This window comes from Lonchura striata, chromosome 1, assembly GCF_050655825.1.
Source record: "Lonchura striata isolate lonStrDom1 chromosome 1, ASM5065582v1, whole genome shotgun sequence".
NCBI lineage: Eukaryota > Metazoa > Chordata > Aves > Passeriformes > Estrildidae > Lonchura > Lonchura striata.
Window position 1 is genome coordinate 36242034 of NC_140703.1, and position 19710 is coordinate 36261743.

The 19710-nt window shown below is 37.3% G+C and overlaps 1 long non-coding RNA gene across 2 annotated transcripts in view; it reads right to left on the bottom strand.

The window, feature by feature from the left end:
• Window positions 1–288: 288 nt before the first annotated feature.
• LOC146768639 (uncharacterized) overlaps window positions 289–19710 on the bottom strand; it is a 58494-nt gene continuing 39072 nt past the window's right edge. The window contains exons 3-4 of one of the 2 annotated variants that reach the window (XR_014953571.1): window positions 17213–18480; window positions 289–11797 (exon numbers count right to left, since the gene is read on the bottom strand). This is a non-coding gene — a long non-coding RNA (uncharacterized LOC146768639). Of the gene's footprint in view, window positions 18481–19710 lie in introns of both variants that reach the window. The other variant, XR_014953570.1, reaches the window with a different exon arrangement.

The following is a 19710-nucleotide window of genomic DNA, read 5'->3' on the forward strand; positions in this document are numbered from 1 at the left end:
GTGTATGCAGCGACAGTCATTTCTTTGATCAGGAATAGAATGCAGAGATGTTTAATTGGCATAATGTTATACATGCTGTGCTACATTTAACCTGTTTGAAACCTAGTGTGTGAGTTGCACAGAGTTTAACAAATTGCTGCAGAGTTTAACAAATTGGTTACAGTATGATTCTCAGTTCCAGCTGCACTTTACAAATATTCATCATTTACTTAGTGAGGGAAACAATGCTTCCCTTATTAACTTGTCTTATGCTTCAACAAAGGTTACACAATTTTTTTTTTTTTCCTAAGGTGATTCTCCTCAAGTTCCAGTAATATTTTCATGGTCTCTGTTAGCTGCAGAGAAAGCAAATCAGGCAGTAGTGTAATAACCTTCAGGACCCTGTATTGTCTATCTAGGCCATGTCTTCTTCATGGGTCAGAGAACATACACTCTGTTGGTTCATCTCTAATGGGTGGCTTTCACTGGCTGTACCTTTAATGTTCTTCTGCTAATGGAAAACAATTAAGGGCAATAGTTTTTAAGAGGGCCAGCCAAAGAGCTGGATTATGGTTTAAAAGAGGACTGACTTCTAGCCACTGCTTACAAAGTGCTTAAAATTGGCAGGGGAAAAAATCATTTTAAAATGCAGAAATGATCAGCAGGATTTGTTGAAATTCTGCCCTAAAAAATAATTGCAGACTTTGATGGAACAAAGGTCTGTGTAGTCACTGTTCAGTATAGATATATTTCAAACAGGAAGCTATGCTTTATGTTTATGTTCTGATCCTAAATCCCTAATTTTCAAATGCACACTCTGTGCTCACAAATGACCACAACACTGTTCATATTCAGGGGCAGAAGAGTGTCTACAGTTATGTGTTTATTCACAGCCATTTTCTAAAGGGATAAAACCTTCAGTCCCACTCCCTACATAGCTGGTTCCACTTCTGTGCACACACCACCTAATCTGAGGAGTCATTAAGCCCAGGAATGTTCTGAGTCACAGCTTCAAATTTTGCTCTCTTGTCTTTATGCTAGCTGTTATCAAACAGGCCTTTATATGAATTAACAGGAGCCAATTAGTAGGAACTGCAGATAAGCCTTTATGTGTTTGATTGTATAGCAAAGAAATTAAATGACTGATGTTTTATCTTAAAGTTGCAAAGCCAAAATAGCTTACTGGTGTAATACAAGCACAAACATATCCTCACAGGACTGACACATTCAGAATATCACTGTAATTAAGGTTTAAAAGGGTGGAAGTTAATGCAAAGAATATACATAATAGTGGGCTTGCTCTGCAGACATCTGATAGATACATTATGAACAAAAAAGAGATACATATAAACAAAGAAATAATATTACAGAAGTTTTTGCAAGATTTTCTCCTGTTACCTTGATTTTTCCACACATTAGCTTTGAGACATTCTTTAAGACCTACATTTGTTTATCTCCTGCAACAGTGGTAAAGACAGAATACCCACAGAAGAAAGCTAATATCAAGATTGAGCAGAAGCATCTTCCCTGCATAGAAATTTGCCATTAAAATTGTACTCACAGCTTGCTTTCTTCTATGCTTCAGACCCATACATTCAATGGAATATGTGTTTTCTTAATAATGACAGCACTTGTATCTGCCTTTCAGGACTGGTGCAAGAGGGCAATCCAAATTACTTTGTTTTTCCTCTCACCCACTGTTGTGTACCTCGGAGGTTACAGAGGAGGTCTTTGGCCTCTTGAGAACTCATGTTAATTTTGCCACTGATTTCCTGATTTCAGCTCAGTTATACAGTAAAGGAAGAAGGCACAGTGTCACAGAAACATCCATCTCCATAATTCACGTTACAGAGAGCTATGTCACATTTTATCTTTGTGGACAGTTTCATGAAGGTAGGTGACAAAAGTTCAACACATTTCTAACCAGACATGACTGACACTACAATGCAAAACACAAAACAACAGAATTTCATCAATCAAATGAAACAAAGATCTATGTATGGTGAGAGATCAGAGCAACAGGAAGGATTAGAGGTCTGAAATAGTCTGTGACAAAAGACTGTAAGTATTAGGGCTGATGAGACAAAAAGCAGCAGCTTTAAGCCACCAGAGACATCTAGGTCAAAACTACAAAAATCCTTGTAAAGATAAAACACATAGAGCCCAGGGAAGACTTGTTTGGGGAGACTGCAAAACCTACATCACTGAAAGTCTCAAACATATGACAGACAAACATCTGTCAAGTAGAATAGATGTATTTCTGACTCTACCTTCTTCTTACAGGCTGTTTTACAAGATTTTTATACAGTACTTAATTTCTTAATGTGAATACACACATACTGATCTAAAGAGTACAGAAAAAAATAGCAAGCTAGAAGTACAAGAAGAACAAGCATGGCTTAAGAATAGACAAAAATTAATTTCATAATAATTACAAGGTAGATGGAGATACTAAAAATGTAAGCATGAATGAATCTTAATAAATTAAATTATCTTTAGAAACTAATAAATCTACAAAGTAATTATCTGTTCTGCTGAAAACACCTTTTTAAGATAAAATAAAGATAATTAAAAATAATAACTTGGAGAACTGTAAGTTAGGGAAAAGTTATGAACAAAAAGAGTTATACTAATATATCAAATATGCCTGGTGCTGAAATTCTCTGGCAGAGAATGGTTTTTCAGCTTCTTCTCTGGCACAGAATGCCCACTTTCTTATCCTACAAAACTGAGTTTCTGTGTGTGGATGAAGCAGATTTTCCTTCAAAAATATCCCTATCCATGAGTAACTGCAGGCCAAAACTGTGCTGAGAACTACCTTAGAGTTTAATAGTGGGAACTCAAGTTCCAGTGCACAGGAATGTTTTCTGTCAAAGTTTAATTTAGTGTTATAAACATAAGTCGTGATAGCAGTTTCATAGTTGAGTAATTCCCAAGATTCTCTGGGTTGACAGTACCACATGAGACTAAATACCAGGTGCCAGGGCCCAGAATTTGCTGTTTGGGGGCTGTTTGGGGCCATAGTTGTACAATTAGAGCTCCTGAAGAGCATGGAGCAAAATTGCAAATGTAGTTTGGATGTTGTTTTTGCAGCCTGAGATTAAAGAGAATCATGTAAATTTTGTCTCCTGAACTACAAAAGGGAAGGAAGGGTTTATATATAGTTTTCAAATGAATATAGGATTTCAAGTCTTAAGGCAAAAAAAATAGAGAAACAAAAATAACATGCACACTCATGTCATTGGTGTTCCTGGGCTGCTCCTGTTGTTTCTAGCCCTAGCCATTCTGAGAAAATTAGAGTATTTGAAATTAAACTTATAAATGTGACTGAACTTTGTACAGATTTTTGTTAGTAGGGTTTGGGTCCAGTCTACTACAGCATAGGCACTATTGCTAAGCACCAGCCATCTGGCTAGAAACCTGAAGCACTGTCTAATCCTGCATCCAAGAGTTTGTGTTTCATTTTATTGATAGGTGAGTGAATTGGATTGAAAGCTGAGGTTTTGGTCTGCTCTTCTGACTGACAAGCACATTAAGCACAAAGTGCCTATAACAAGAGTTGCCTTTATTCAAAACCAGGGTAGAGAAGCCAAAGAACATAAAGGCAAAGAACAAGCCCACTTAGCCCTCAGCTCCACAGTCCTGCCTTTCAGAATGACATTCTTGGGCTTCCCTCTTCAGCAGCATTAATCTCGTGGTCTCTCTCTGAAGCAGTTGAAAGTATCTTGCTTTACATTAGACCAGAAGTTCAAATCCTGGTAAAACTGTCACGCAGTTCATGAATACTTTCTTCCTGTACCTTGCAGGAACACTAAACTCAGAAAGAAAATTAAAAGAGAAAAAATTCATAGCCATGCTGCAATATCTAATAAGAACACAGCTTTTATTATAATAAAAGCTCTTTGTGTTAATTCTTTTATTAAGAGGGACCATGCAAATTTCTCTGTACACATGGCAGATCAGAAGGGGCATACATAATGCAAAACCTTAGAGTATCTTCTGAATGTACCTGGCATTGCTCTGAATTTGCACTGCCTACTGTTCCTCTTCATCTTAATCAAAGAGAATAGCTCTGAACAAAGATTAATGAAAATCATTATTAAGGTGATTATTGGCAGAGATTATTTTTGCGTTAGTGTCTGAGGCATTCATAATATTATGTGTAGAGGCAAGAGCCATTTTCATTAAAGCTCACACACACACATGCATGTTTTCTTTTTTTTTAAGATTAAAAACCAGCCTTAAATTAAAGGGACAAAGCTGGCATCCTGAGTACAACTGTTATTCCAGTCCCTCTGCTCAAGGGAAAAAGATTAAACTAACTGATATTATTTCCTAATTCTAGCCAGAAATAAAACACAGATTTGTAGAGTGTCTCTGCAGTGTTTTTGTTGATTATATTTATTGAAATCAAAAGTATTCACATCCTACTTTATAGTGAAGAGCCTATTTATTCAACCAAACTTTCCTCCAGTCTCAAATCTGACCGAGTTACATACCAGAGATGATATAATTTACTCACAGAAATAACTTTGTCATTTATGGTCCATATAATTTCACACTTGCTAGGCATCTGATTCAAAAAAATATTTGGAAAGTCTTATTTTTTGTTGTGGTCAGCAATTTTCATTCCCAAATAATCCAAGCACATAACCAGCATTCATCTCTAATTTAATGTCCACAGCTGATGGATGAGACACTACTTGTTTAATTTTAGGTTTTGTCCAGTACATCTGTGCTAGTCACCCTAAGTTGCATTTCAAAGACTGAGAGTATGAATTATCTAATATACACTTCAGATGTCTATTGTAGGGTGAACCTTGCCCCGAATTTCTTTTTTCATTCCTCTGAGCAACTGTAGATACCAAAAATTTAGAAAGAATACTTGTGCCCTGTGTCTGCTAGTCTTGCCTGTCAGACACATGACCACGGCCTCTCTGGCTTTCTGGATGACAAGAAATGAAAGACTGCAAGACCTTGGTGCAGAAGTTGCATCATGGAACCTATCAAGACATGACATATACCATTTCAAATAAGAATAATTATATGAGCTAATTTAAGAGTCCTTTCTGCCTTCTCTCAAGCCCTCAACCATCTCCCCAATGGAATGTAAGTGATTAACTCTTCTAAGTTGTCCAAATATTTTTTAAAAGCCCTGACCTGTAGAAAAACCCACTCCAATTAGTGGAAAGTAGGTACTATCTTCTCACAGGTTTATTACTAAAACCAAAACCTGACTGGCCTCACATGAACAAAGACAGAAAATAAAGATCAGGATTATGAGAGCCTTCAGGCTACAATAATAATAAAATACGGCTGAAGCAGAAATTAAATCCTAATCCTGTCCCAGCAGGAGTATATTGCAAGAAAATGCTATGGACACAAGGTCTTATCCTAAGATGCTGCTGTTACTGGGCTTCTAATTTTGTGTTGACTTAGAGCCATCACAAGGCATTTCAGCAGTTTAGTTTCTTTCTTCTTCAAGAATGGGGTGGTAGATAGGACAAAAGCTCAAGCCTGCTACTGCTGCTGCTGAGATGTTCAGGAAGGTGCTACTGCTGCAGTGGGTGATCATGTGCCCATGTGCCCTGCAGCCATCCAACACAAGTCTCTCCCTCTGTCTCTCACACATATTGAGTGCAAAGTTTCCTTTGACTGTCATGTGCTTCCCCTGTGAAGTGCCCACAGATGGGCTCCAGAACATTCTCCATTGCCTGTTTACCTCTTAAACCATGACATGGCAATGGATCAACTGTGACAACTAATGAGAGCATTTGGGAAATCATGGGTATTCAGTGGAATTCAATGCAAATTAAACATATCACTGGATATATGTAGGATTCTTTATGTGCTAACAAAACCTCTCCAGTCCTGATCTCTGAGCATTAGCCTCATATAATTTTGCAATGTTGCTGTAAATCCCTTAAAGATAGGCAGATGATTGATACATTGTAAATTGCAATACCTATAAAAGATGGGGTGACTGTACAACATTTGGGTTTATCTCTCCACTGAAGCAATGAATTATCCAAGGGAATATGACAAGCAATTCATCAAAATATGAACCACACAGTCAAGCAAGAGTATATATTCCTTTAAAACCTAAGCAAAAGCCCATCAGAATTCAACAGCAGGCTTTCTGTTGATTTCAGGAGACTTTCGATGCAGACTGAAGCAAAATTCATGGCTAAACTGGAAGGTAGGGTATAAAGTAGTATAAAGTTGAAATAATACATTTTTATCATAATTAATTAATCATTTTCCTCTGTAAAATTTATATGTGTTAGTATGTTATGTTTGAGGTCAGCACCTTAATCTATTTTAGTCTGGACAGAAAAGGAAAGATTTTTCTTTTAAAATAGTGAAATACTGCCCACAGTAAATACTGGGGACATAAATTTCAGGATGAAAGAGTGATATTCTCCCCTGGAGCAGCATATTAACCTCATCATCCATGGATTTCTTTTTTGTATAACATCTTGAGCAAAAATGCAATTCCTTCTCCAAAATGAGCATACATGGCTTTATAGTCGAAGGACATAAACATTAAAGAATTGTGCAATTTCCCATTAGGAAGAGAAAAAAGTTGTTCTTCTCTTTGAACCCTGTCATCTGCACAGTTCTTTGTATGCTTTATGTCACTCTGCTGTGGCTTAACCCCATGTACCATGCTGCAGTTCACTCACTCCCTTCCCAGTGGGATGGTGAGGAGAATTCAAAAAAGGTAAAACCCAGGGGTTGAAATAACAACAGTTAAATAATTGAAACAAAGCAAATTTAAGAATGAAGATGATGATGATTGATTGATGATGATGACAATAATAATAATGAAAAGGAAAATTAAAATGGAAGTAGCAAACAGAAAAGAGAAAAACAAGTGATGAAAAGCAGCATTGCTCACCCACTGACTGATGCCCAGTGCATCATCCAGCAGTGATGGGCCTCTCCTGGCAAACTCCCCCAAATTTATATACTGGGCATGATGCTCTCTGGTATTGAGTATTGCTTTGCCCAGTTCAGGTCAGCTGTCCTGGCCATGTTCCCTCCTGGTTTCTTGTGTATCTATTGACTGGCAGAGCATAAGAAACTGAAAAGTCCTTTACTTTGAATAAGCAGAAAATACAATATGTTAACTACAACAGCACTACAATAGAAACATCAATATGCTAACAACATTATTCTCATACTAAACCCAAAACCCACAGAGCTATACCATTACTAGGATGAAAATTAAATCCATCCCAGACAGAATCAGGACACACTGATACCTCCAGACACAATCACAAACACCTTAATGACCTCCCCTGCTTCATCAGCAAGTTGTGATATCATTTGGAGAGCAGAAGTGGACAAGAAATTTTTTCCAGCATCGGAAGCCAAGGTGAGGGGAGAAATCTCCAGACTATCTCAAAGAAAAAAATCAGAAGTACCATCTGGTTGTCAGACATGTTGAGTCTTTCAAGAAAATGAGTGCTGCATTTTTATTAGCAAAAGCAGACTCCCACACTTGAGAGCTTAGACACAACTTCCTTTTAAATCCTGACTGACGTTGTGTGTTCTGCTCTGCTTGTTTCTGTGGACCAGTTGCAGACCACATTAGCCAGTAAAACAAAAGATAATAATTCTCACTGCAATATGTAAGGAAGAGTTTTGTGAAATGTTTTTTACCAAAGCCCGGTGAACAGGAATCCTTCTGTCATGCACAGAAAAACACAGCTCACCTGCTGTGCCTTAGTCCAAGAGATCCCAGCACTGTTTGCTCGGCTAGTCTTCCATCCCTCTGCTGATTCCACCTCCTGCATTAAAGGCATTAAAGGTAATAGCATGCTCTGAGTTAGAGCTGCTTGTCCAGCACAGAGGATATTACCTGAATCATTTCATATACCCCCTAAAAATTACCCACAAGAGCAGCGAACAAAACTAACAATAATTTCAAATTAACACCCGCATGAGAGAGCATAGCCCTTCCCCAGGGTTCAGAGCCACCATCTTCAAAGCTTTTCAGGAAAAGCTTTTATATTTGAGTTTTGCCAGACTGCATGCACAATCTCAGGCAAGCAATAGCAAATACCAGAAGAGAAATTGTTCTGAGATACAGCAGGAAATTAATTGAAAGCATTGTGAATGTGTGCACACAAGTATAAAGAAACTGTCTGAGTACTTGAAGGAAGAGTTTACCATACAAACATTTCTCTTGTTATTCAGTCTAAATAAACTCAACAAAATGTATTCAGAAAGGGGCTTTGTCAAGTAAGTGTTACAAAGAGAGTGATAAATTGTAAGATAACAAATTTATCCATCAAGCTGAGAGTGCCAAAGAACAGAGCCTTTCAGCAGTAGCAGCAGCATGAGAACCAAAGCATTACATAGAGTACATCAAAATGGTACTGTGCTCACTGTAGAAAATAACCAGCTAATTACTTAATCCCAGTTTTGGGGCAAGCTCATTTAGCACAGGACAACTTTTCACTGTGCTCCTAAATCTTTAGGCCCTAAATATGACTTGTCAAGTGGATCTAAGTTATTGAAGTGCACAGGAACTATTTAAACTTGATTATTAGAAATTTCTTTCATAGAGACAAATAGGGTTTTATTCACTCAGAATTTATAGGAATTATTTCTAAGTTTTTAATGTTTAAATAAATGCTATAGATGGTGGAGGCACAAATTCTCCTTCAGTGACAGACAGAACTTTCTTCATAGGCTACTTCTTGCACCTGTGGACACAAGAGTCCCATCTTCTGAATGCAGCTGAGATGTTAGCCTGCAGGGTCTGATGAGGGATCTGTTCATCTGGTTCAAGATTGCAAAAGAGTGATTCTTACCTGGTCTCCCTGAAGCTAAATCCTAGGTATAACATTTCCTGGAGAAGCCAAGTTTTCCTTTGCAAAGGCAGAGGCAGGGCTTTGCAGGAAGCCAGTGTGTGTTACATTCAGCAAGCCATTGGCTCTTCCACTCTCACCTCCAGAGGCAGAGCTGGCATTCCAGGGCTCCCTGGTCACAGCAAGATGGTGAAGCAGCAAAAGTTCAGTGGCCTGTGATGCTGGCGTTGCCCAGAAAACAATTCCTCATTGAACATGCACAGTGATATAAATTGAATATTTTATAAATATAAATTGAATATTTTATTAATAAAATTTAATATCCACTTCTTTCAGTGTACTTGGTGGATATCTTCAATGGCATTCCAATGTTGTGGCTTAATATGGCCTACCTTACCAGACCTCCTCCCCTCTGCTGAGGCCAGCTTCTCATTCAAAGATCCCCAGCAAAAAGAGTAGCTGTGGTCAGGATTGGAAGAAACAGATTACTAAAATAAGCTGCCTTAACCCTTTTCTTATGCTTTTTAAAAAGGTTAAGAAGATAGTTGTCCTCACTGAGGGTTGTCAGAAACTTGGCATTTTTCTCTAGCAGATCATGTAGTTGCACGCTGAAATAGACATATTTCAATATATTTTTTTTTTGTTTGCACATTGTTATTTTGAATAGTCAGATGGACATATATATGTGATTTAACTTTATTCTCAATTCTTGATTTGAGTACAAATTTGAGGAATAAAACAAGTGAACAAAGGAAAAGTGAAAAAATTGATGAGCATCATAAGAAGTATATAGAGAAATGCATTTCAGGGCAGGGTTGAGTTAATGTTTTTTTCTTTTAGGAGAATATTTTTAAAACTGTAAGGAGTATTCAAGTAAGTTTTGAAGTCTGACAGGTTTTTGCAAGGTAAAATGACCAAGGGAAATATTTTATATAAGTAGAGGACACCTTCACTGTTTCCATTCCTTGCTAGCATTAATGGACTTTAAATATCATACAGCAACAAATTCATAGTAGAAAAAACCAAATCAACAAATCAAAAAAAATCAAACATCAATGGATGTTGACATGTGTGTCTTTAGATATGTAATATAATTTACATTCTGCACAAAACACCAAAATTAGCTTAGCCATTAAGGCTTGTCATCAAGCCTACAGAAAAATAACATCCTTTGGTTTTGATGTGCAGTGATGCATTTCCATGTATCAACAGGTTACCGTTGAGTTATGGCACTCTGTCTTGTTATCACCTGTCAAGATCAGGATCCAACCACGTCAGTGCTATGGATGGATGTGGGGGTTTAGATAACTCCTTACCTTTTGCCCAGGCCTCTGGCAGCAGGCAATAGCTTTATTGAGGTGCCCAGCATCCCAAAACCCACTCTCATTCCCAAGTTCTTTAATAATGGCTGATTGGGTCTTTTATAGAGTGAATTGTTTATTTAATAGACAGAAAACTAATATACATAAGACTTAAAACAAACCACAGGAATAAGGATAAAAAGAGAAACTACTAGTAGATATTAACAGTGTGAGATTAAAGGCACCTATCAATGGCACAGATAGCAAAGAAATAATATAACTTAGGATACAACTTATTTTATCATCCAGTTATTTGTGGGGCACAGATGGAGATCCCTTCCCTCAATCCCCAGCAAAGTAACCACAGAACCTGTGTACAGGCTCCAGGGAGAAGTCTCCCACACTTTCAGGGTGTGTGTGTAGGAGGCTTCTGCCTCTGTGATATTTCATGTGTGTTTCATAGTTTGTAAAACAGTGTCTTTTAGTCAAGAATATTCCTTTTATCTCTTCCCACATCAGCTCTCCAGACTAAGATGTTCATTCTTAGCTGAGGCTTGAGCCCTTTTGGTACCAGAGATGACCCCTTGCCAGGCCTTCCAGACTGGGTTATTTCTTTATGCCCCAACTATCTGTGATGGAGACGAGGAGGGGTAGACATCCTGACACAGGTACCAGAGAAAGACAAGACAGTGCGTACTTACCATCCTAAATGAACTCAACAGTCAAGTGATGAATGTAGAAAAAGACAGTTGCCTAATCAAGGAGAATAATGTGAAGCGCAGCAAATAACATGTCAGTAGCAGGAAGGATTTTGTTTATTTTCAGGTAAGTACAAGAGACACAAGTAACACACTAAATTGAAGGTCTAGGGATTGCAGTGATAAAATGGCTCAGAATCAGCTATTCAGGAGAAGGGTAGTATAAACTTGGATCAGACTGAAAAGAGACTGGACAAAAAAAAATGAAATAGTGTCATAATGGGGGCCTTGGCTTTTAGAGCTGCCCTTTCTGGCTGTAGGTAGAAATAATAGCAATAACAATTCTGGTGGCATAATAATTTTATTTAATTTTTCCTGTTTTCCTTACAAAGGCTAAGTAGGTATAAAAGGTTGAAATTTCTCTTGGTGTAGTACTTCTTCATATGATGTTTGTCTTAGCAATGCTAAACAAAATCCTTATCTCAGTATTTGGGACCAGTGCAGAGGGAGGCATTCCAGGAAAGGCAACGCTACCTTTTTCTATTCTGCCAGTATCAAGCTCTGTATGGGAGACTACTGTGGCTCACACTGGGGCATAATTTATTTACCTATGACCCAGAAAGGCAAGGTGAAAATTCAGCCTATTTCTCATGCTGTCCTTTCCAAGATCCTTAAATGATAGAAATACTGTGCTTGCAATGTGAACTTGTCTCAGAGGTTTAAGAAATTATACCTCTTGTTCTGCTGGATGTCAACAATAATCTGGTTAAGATTTGACATTGTAAGACACCTTTCCTAAATAGACAGCTACAACATCAATCCTCAGAAAAGCTTTTGCAACTTACTGGAGGAGCATTCACAAATTTGACGTGAAGTTAGTGGTGCTAACTTAGTGGGGACTCCAGGTATTCTGAGGATGGAGGAGTCTGTTCCCTTTGATGAGTCTATTTTCAGAAGAATGGGACACTTTCAGTTTCTTCCAGCTGTCAAAATTACCCTGAAAATTTGACCATCAATTAAGAGGAAAGAAAAAAAAATTTTATTAAAGTGAAAAACTTAAGAAACAAGTATGTTCGAAAGTGGATACACAGATGTGAAATACAATACGTAGCTCACTACTTCTAGTTACACTTCACAAGGATTTCATTTAGCTATAAAACTGTCTCAACAGTTCACACTTCTGCAAGATAGGTTGTTATCCCTACTCAAGATGCTGGCTGCTGTTTGAGGAATGCTGTTGTCCTTTAGGGAATCCTTCTGTACTTGAAACAGGACATTCATAAAAACTGCTAAGAGGTGATTTAAAAAAAAAATAAAAGTATGTTCTTTACATGCTTCTGGAATATGTTTTTGCAGAAGGTGGGGGAGCCAGGTAGCATCAGCAGGTTCAAAAGAAGTTTAGGCAAATTCACAGCCAGGACATTCCATGAACAAAAGTAGGAAATAGGAAGACACACCTATCCAATTATTACAGTTGTTGCAGGGAATACGGGGGAAAAGGACTGCGGAAGGTGGCCAGGTACACATGCTATCATGCAATGACATCTTCTATTGGCAGTTCTGGAGACAGAGCACCAGGCTAGACAGACTCATTGGCTGGGTCTTCACCCTGTCATTTCAAGTATCTGAACATCTTCTAAAGATGAAAGTAAGGTCTATGTATATACTTGATATTTAACTTGACTGTAAGGAGTTCATTTACTCACTGAAGACGTTATCCATGAAAACAGGAATGTCAGCTTTAAACTTTAGTTGTAAAACTTGGTAGCAAGCATATTGGGAACAATATTTTATGCAAACATAATAAAAGTAACAAAAAAGCATCTTCTTCTCCCCACTCTTGAAATTTCGAGACTGCCCCAAATTACAGGTAAGCCTAGCAAGTAAGTGGGAAGACATCTAATTTCTTCTTACTGCATTGCTACACTTAATAAAATAGGACGGAATTTAGCCCTTAGTCATCTTTAAGCTGACAAGTGCGAATTCAGATAAATTCTGGAGAAAAAGAAGTACTTCAGCTGATAAATAGAGAGAAACTTTCAGACAGTATGCTTCAGGAGAAACAAATTTCAACTTGTTTCAACTCAATGCAAAAATCTACTGCTGGGAGTTTCATTTTAATCAGTCATTTTCTTCTTGTTTTTATTTGCACAGCAGTTCTGAACAAATTGAATAGTATTTTTTTTTCTCCTTTAGTGCAGGCTGGGATTCTACCACTTCCACTGTAAAGGAGAATTCAATTTTGCAGTGAAAAGTTCAAGAATACACAGATAAGAAACTTGAAGGAAGTGGGTGTGGGGCAAAAAGACTATCAGACAGGAATGGAGAATACTGAGAAAATACAGAAAAAGGAGAATTTTTTCAGCTGCATTTTATATGCTGAACCTAGACATTTTTCTCCAATCTGCAATCTTCAGACAGAGAGAAAGTAGTAAGCTTTGCTAATTTCATTGCTTTGTTGTTTTAGAAAGATACATTTACATTTTCTGTGTGGATAAGCAGGACTAGACAGCTTGTGGAGAGAGATAACGTAAGCGCTGAGCTCTGTTGAACCTTGGCAGCTCTCTAATCTTTCAGGTTTTAATCTCAACTCATTGTCAAACTCTATCTCTCTAATGACCACAGTAAATCCAGATTTAGATAAAGAAATGCATGGGTTCAACTGAAACTCTGGTGGAGGCTGGATGCTGTGTTCTGAAGTGGAAATAGCATGAGCCTTAGCGAGGCAGACAGGGAAGTCTTAAGTCTGCAGCCTTCACTGCTGCCAACGTGCAATAGTGGTGGCTGAGGATGGATGGCTCATGACACAGAATAAGCACAGACGAGAGGGCAGCTGCCTGGGGTCAGCTATCTTGGCATCCTGTGCTCAGAGACAGCCAGCAGCAGCTTCCTTGGGAGGAGGATAGAGAGATAGAGACTGTACAAGATACACCAGAATAATCCTTTGGAGTTTAGGACAGTTGAGCCAGACCTGTTGCCTGAGCTCATTTGCTCTCAGTGTATTGTTATTCTATGACTTCATCCAGTCATCTCCATGCACACACAGCCACTTGCAGCAGGAATTTTCAGAGATGAACTAAGTATTTTCTTGTTTTGTTTGCTATGAAGCTACCATCTACCTTTACTTGAAGTTTTTAGGTACTATGTGGGTAGAGAAAGTGCAAAAATTATTGCCTACAAGCCCTTTGTGTATCCCACAAGAACTTATACAGCCTTTATGCAACTGTCTTGATACAACTGTCTATTTCCACTGTTTTTCCCTGAAGATTGCATTCTGTTCAGTCTATTCTCATGTGCAATCTGCATCCCACCATTGATTACCTGTGCTACTGTTCACATGGCCTTTTCTAGGAGCGTTATGCCCTTGAAACTGAGACTAGAACTGCACACAGAATTTAAGATGCAGGCACACCAGCACTTTGCATGGTGATATGATGATATTTTCTGTTTTATTCTCTTTCATAACAATTTTTAACATTCAGTTTGCATTTTTTACTAGAGCTGGGCACTGAGTTCAATAAAACTATGTATTATAACCCCAAGATTTCATTTCTGTGTAATAGCAGTTAGCTTAGAGCCCATAATTTTATATGTGAAGTTTGGATTGTTTTCCCCCATGTGTGTCATTTTACATTTATCTTTTCTGAATTTCATCTGCCACTTAATCACCAAGTCTTTTAGTCTCTAACAATCTTTCTGCAATTCTCCACACTGGTTCTCACTTTTAACTCAGTGATTTGACTTAGATTTCCCACTACTATGGCACACCCACACTTATTCTTACATCCTTGGAATAAAACAGCCACTCTGATCAGGTCGAGGTGAATAATTGAGGTGACTTCTGTTACCATTCTCATTCTAGATATTAAATATTTGTCTGTTGCCTATACCTGAAAACTTTTGTACCATTGGAAAATTATGCGAGCAGTGTTGCTGCTAGGTAAGAGTAAAAGAGGAAGTGAGAGAGCAAATTCAGAGTTAACAGGAATATCAATATTATTACCTATAGAGCTGTAGAAGATAACCCAAACAATGGATTTCACAATAGCCTCCCAAAATAGCTATTTTCATGCCATTAAACTTGAATTCATATTTATATTGCATATTTATAGCCTAAACTAGTTCAATATTACCATTTCTGTTCTGATAAAGCTAAGGACATGGTAAGATGCAAGGTCCAGCCTTGAAGAATTACAGACCAATGCACTGATTTAAGAAATTTGTTGAGGACATGTGTAGGTCAGTTACTCAGTTAAGTTCTTCCCTAAATATGTTTGTTTTCCAGAGTTGTGGATAACACTGGAGGATCTGGGCTGGGAAGTAAACCACAGCCCCTAGTTAGCATTGCCCAGTTATTTTTTCCCAGCTCCTAAAATTCTCCCTAGGATTAAAAAACCAAACCAAACCAAAACACCCAAACAAACAAAACCCCCCAAAACAAACAAACAAAAACAATGACAAAAACCAGCAACACCAGAGAAAAAAAATACTCTTTTAAGGTGGAATCTTAAATCCATAAGTTGCATCTAAACAGATAGCAGCAAGAAAAGGTTTTAATAGCCACTTGCCATCATATTCTCTAGTCCTGCCACATTTTCTGAGTGCTTAGTGACATTAGAGTATCTCCAAACATCTTGAACATCTTGAGATGTTCTTTAATTAAGCCACAAGAAAGCAAACAAATAAGCAAACAAAAAGAGGCTTGACAACAAGCTATTCATGGTTTGAGAAATGCAGTTAAATTGCATGTAATGCTCTTTTGTTTTGAGTGAAAACATTTGGCTTCAAAAGTTGGAAATGTATTATTCTGTAAATCTTCTCATTAATTACATTTCATTCCGAATTCAAAGCCAGGCCAGCATCAATTTATTTCACTCAATTGCATCACCCCTGTAATGTTATTCTTCAGTTTTACTTTCAATCTGGCTCTGACTGATAACATTTTGAGATCAATAAAAAGGCAGAGGTTGTTACCAAAAATAATGGTATGTTGTAAAGCTGCTGTAGTCCAACAATTAAAGGCATTTTATTATGTAATAAAGCCATTGCTATTTTTTTTTTCACTGAAGCCACACAACATTAATTCAGACACCAATTTACACATAGTATATTACTGATGAGGCAAAAATGCATTAGTTTATATCAAGTTCAAAAATCATATATTTCAATATATTAAAATCAGAGTCCTTCGGAGGCTACAATAGGAGCTTTCTTAATTGAGACAAAATATATACGTAGCATTGATTAGATCTACTTGTCAGAGTGGTGCTTCTTGAGCTGGGTGGTATGGAAAAAAAGGCTGAAACCACATTCTACTCCATAGCACTAACCAGCACTGCCTTAAACAGCATGACTAAAAGATTTCTCTCACTGCTACTATCTAGTCTGAGAAATGTATTCAGGGGAGAGGTTATCACTGGCAGGAGTTTATTACTGGTTTTAGGTGCACATTTCTCTCATTTCACATTATAGACTGACAAGTGAACAAATGCACCTGGCATTGGGAGCAGAAGAAGGATCTCTGCGTCCTACAAGAGATCCCGCAGTTTTAGCCTTGCCCCCCTCCAAAATATGCTTCTTGAGCAGGGGAACAATATATGTATGATATATAATTGTGCTGTGTTTGAGAAGAGGAGCACTTCTACATCCTCCAAAGATATTTTAGATAAATTGTAGACAGATCATAGCTATGCAGATTTCTTATGAGGTTGCTTCACACCCAGTAGGAAGCCTAGAGGAATACAAAGGACTTGAGAGAGCAGTACATCCTTCCTGAAGCATTCTGAGGAGTGAAAGCTATGGCTAAGAGCCTCAAGGATGGATTGTAAAATTTAGGAATTCAAATTTATAACTGGGTCTTTAACACATCTGAGCATGTGTTCATAGCTGCCACCAATGATAGTTAATGGCACTGCTTTGGTTGGACATGAGCTGGTAGCATTAAAATCCAGCTTTGTAACAGTAACTGTTAAAAGCAAACAAGAATTCTGGAAAAAGTAGTCATGCTTCAGACCTTTACTCATCACAAACCTTTGCTTCAGATATTTATTCATCACAAAAGTTTTGGGGGATTATTTTCCTAGTGATTGGATAAGTAAAAATCTTGCTGCAGAGTGTCTGCTTCTGAATTAGATCCTCAAAGGTCATTTTTAGAGACAGGCTGCTGAGTGAGATGGAGGACTAGCTTGATTCACAGGGACTCTTTCTCTGTTTCAAAAGCTAGAATGATCCTCTGCTCATTAGGGAGTTATTTGCATCTGTCAAAGATCCATGCTGTTTTAAAGACAAAGAACTCATAGTCTGGGAGATATTTTTTTTCCATTCTAAATTATTCTATAGACCTCCATGATCTTTGTCAGTCACAAATTAAACCTCATTTCCTTTTTGAATAGTGATAATAGTACTTACTTACCTCACAGGATTGCAGTAGATCTTCATAAGCCAGAATCTGCAAAGCTTCAATAGTATAAAAGTGAGAATCCACAGAAAAAAAAAAAGGCTGTCATTAGGCCCCTTTCAAATTAAGCCAGATGGGGCAAATGAAAAGATGAAGGACCAACAACACTCTCCTGGCTCAAAAGGGCATGGCCAAAGTGATCCAATGCCATTGTAGTTTCCAGCACCCTGCCCAGTGTATGAATATATAAGAGGAGCCAAGACACAGAAATCACTTAAGCTCCTAAAATGTCCCTAGGTTAAAAGGAAGAGACACTATCTATGCCATCATGGACAATCTTCTCCATTAAATGAAAGTGAAATTGCCATTGGGAGAGTCTGACTGCTGTTGTGGATTGTATTTTTAAATGTTTGCTTCTACTGTCTGTGATTCCCTAAGTTTTATTTTATTTCTTTAACCTCTGTCTTATCCTTATCTCTGCTTAATCTTACAATTGAAAAAGTGTAAAATATAGCTAAAAATTAGCTAAAAGATGTGAAAATATAACTTGTTATTTCTAAATCTCATTTAGCAATGATTGCTTTACATTCCTAGAGTTTTAGATGTAGGGGAATATTAATTTATGCATCTGATTATTAGATAGCTCTAGTCCATACTGGGACTCAATGACTGAACCAATAATAAACGAAAGGCTGTGACCTTCATCTGCCTCAGGCATAATCCAAGAATGATTGATTTCCAGTGGGCCCTTTGCAAATGTGAAATTAAACAGCATGACCTCTTTTGAGGTAAGCTTCCTCTTTGAAGGATGATCAGGTATTCATTTGATTATCTTTTTAATCCTTGTCTGCAATTTTTCATGAGGATTGTGTCACAGCATAAAAAACATGGTGGAACCAGCTATGACAGTGGTACCCACACATTCAAGAGGGGACATGAGAAAGAAAGTACACCTTCCTACTTCACCTTCCATAACTGGCAACAGGTTAAGAGTTAGTTTTGAAAATAATTATTATTTCCCTCATGCATTATTGGACACAACATCTGGAATTCTATTCTCTGGCTAATAAGGAGCCATAGGGGATCCATCACACTGTGATGCTTTCTTTGAGGAAATGTGAAAAGGATTTTAGATAATGCATTCATCTGAGAGTTCAAAATCACTTGATCTTTTATAAATAGCAAAATATGATAAATTATTCCATTACTTGCCTCACTAACACTTTGGTGGAAATAAGGTTTGGCATGGTGTCCTTTTTGTCTTCAACTGGAGAACACAGAACCTGATAAAACAGCAGAAGAAAATTTAAAAAACATGTAAGTTATGGAAAGGGATAAGAAGGTTTTCTGTTCATAAGGCTTTAACTTCTAAATTTCTCAGAGCCTTTGTCAATAACCTTACTTTTCAAAAATACCAGTGTTAGTTTGTGCCTGATGCCAAAAACCTAATAGGGCACATCAATAATAATTATACAAAAATAAAGCTAAAAAACCTGCAATTTTAAATGGAGACAAAATGTTCCCTGCTCTTCTCACATATTTTCTGATTATACCAGCATACAGTATAGGGCAGTTTTGGTTTCAGTAGCAATCCTTTACAGTTATGTGCTCATTTGAGTTAATTTTGAGTAGCATTCATGAAAGTATAAAAATGGGATAGAATTCTGCAGATCACAGTGAAGCCATTTATACCTTATACATAGATATGAAAAAGTGTTAAAATATTAACTGATTATACAAACAGATCATGCTGGATTGTGGAATGGAATGGAATGGAATGGAATGGAATGGAATGGAATGGAATGGAATGGAATGGAATGGAATGGAATATTTCATTTGGAAGGGACCTACAGTGGTCATCCAGTCCAAACGTGATGGGAAATCGAGATAGCTCAGATGGCAAGTACAATGTCCTTGACATAATCTTAAACTTGGATGACGGTTACAGACCTGCTATTTAAACTGTTTCACTTAGAACTTCTACGTAGCTAAATGGAAAAAAAAATCAGGCTAAAGAATTACCATTATCTATTACCATAGATAATAAAATAATAATAGTAAATATTGAAAAGAGTTGTAAAGTTGACTTGATACAATTGTGGATCCTGGTGATTCCTAAATTAGAAAATAAAATTATGTGACAGAAAATAAAAATTATTATATTCCTTCTCCAAACACTTTGAAACTGGAAGGAACACTTTACCTTCCTCCCTATTGTGTGGGATATGTTTATTAATACAATTTCTTTATTTCTTTCCTTTTGCTTATCATAGAATCATAGAAACATGGAACACCTTGGGTTGGAATTTTTAGAGAACAGGGAATATTTAGAGGCCATCTAGTCCAACTCTCCTGTAATTAGCAGAAATGTTTTCCACTAGATCAGGTTACTTGGAGATCCATTTATTCATGTCTAAAACCAGGATGATAGATGGCAAATACTTTTTGCAAAACCCAGTAAATTATTCACTGATTAGGTGCTGATAGCATGGTAAAGTTAAAAAGTAAAAACC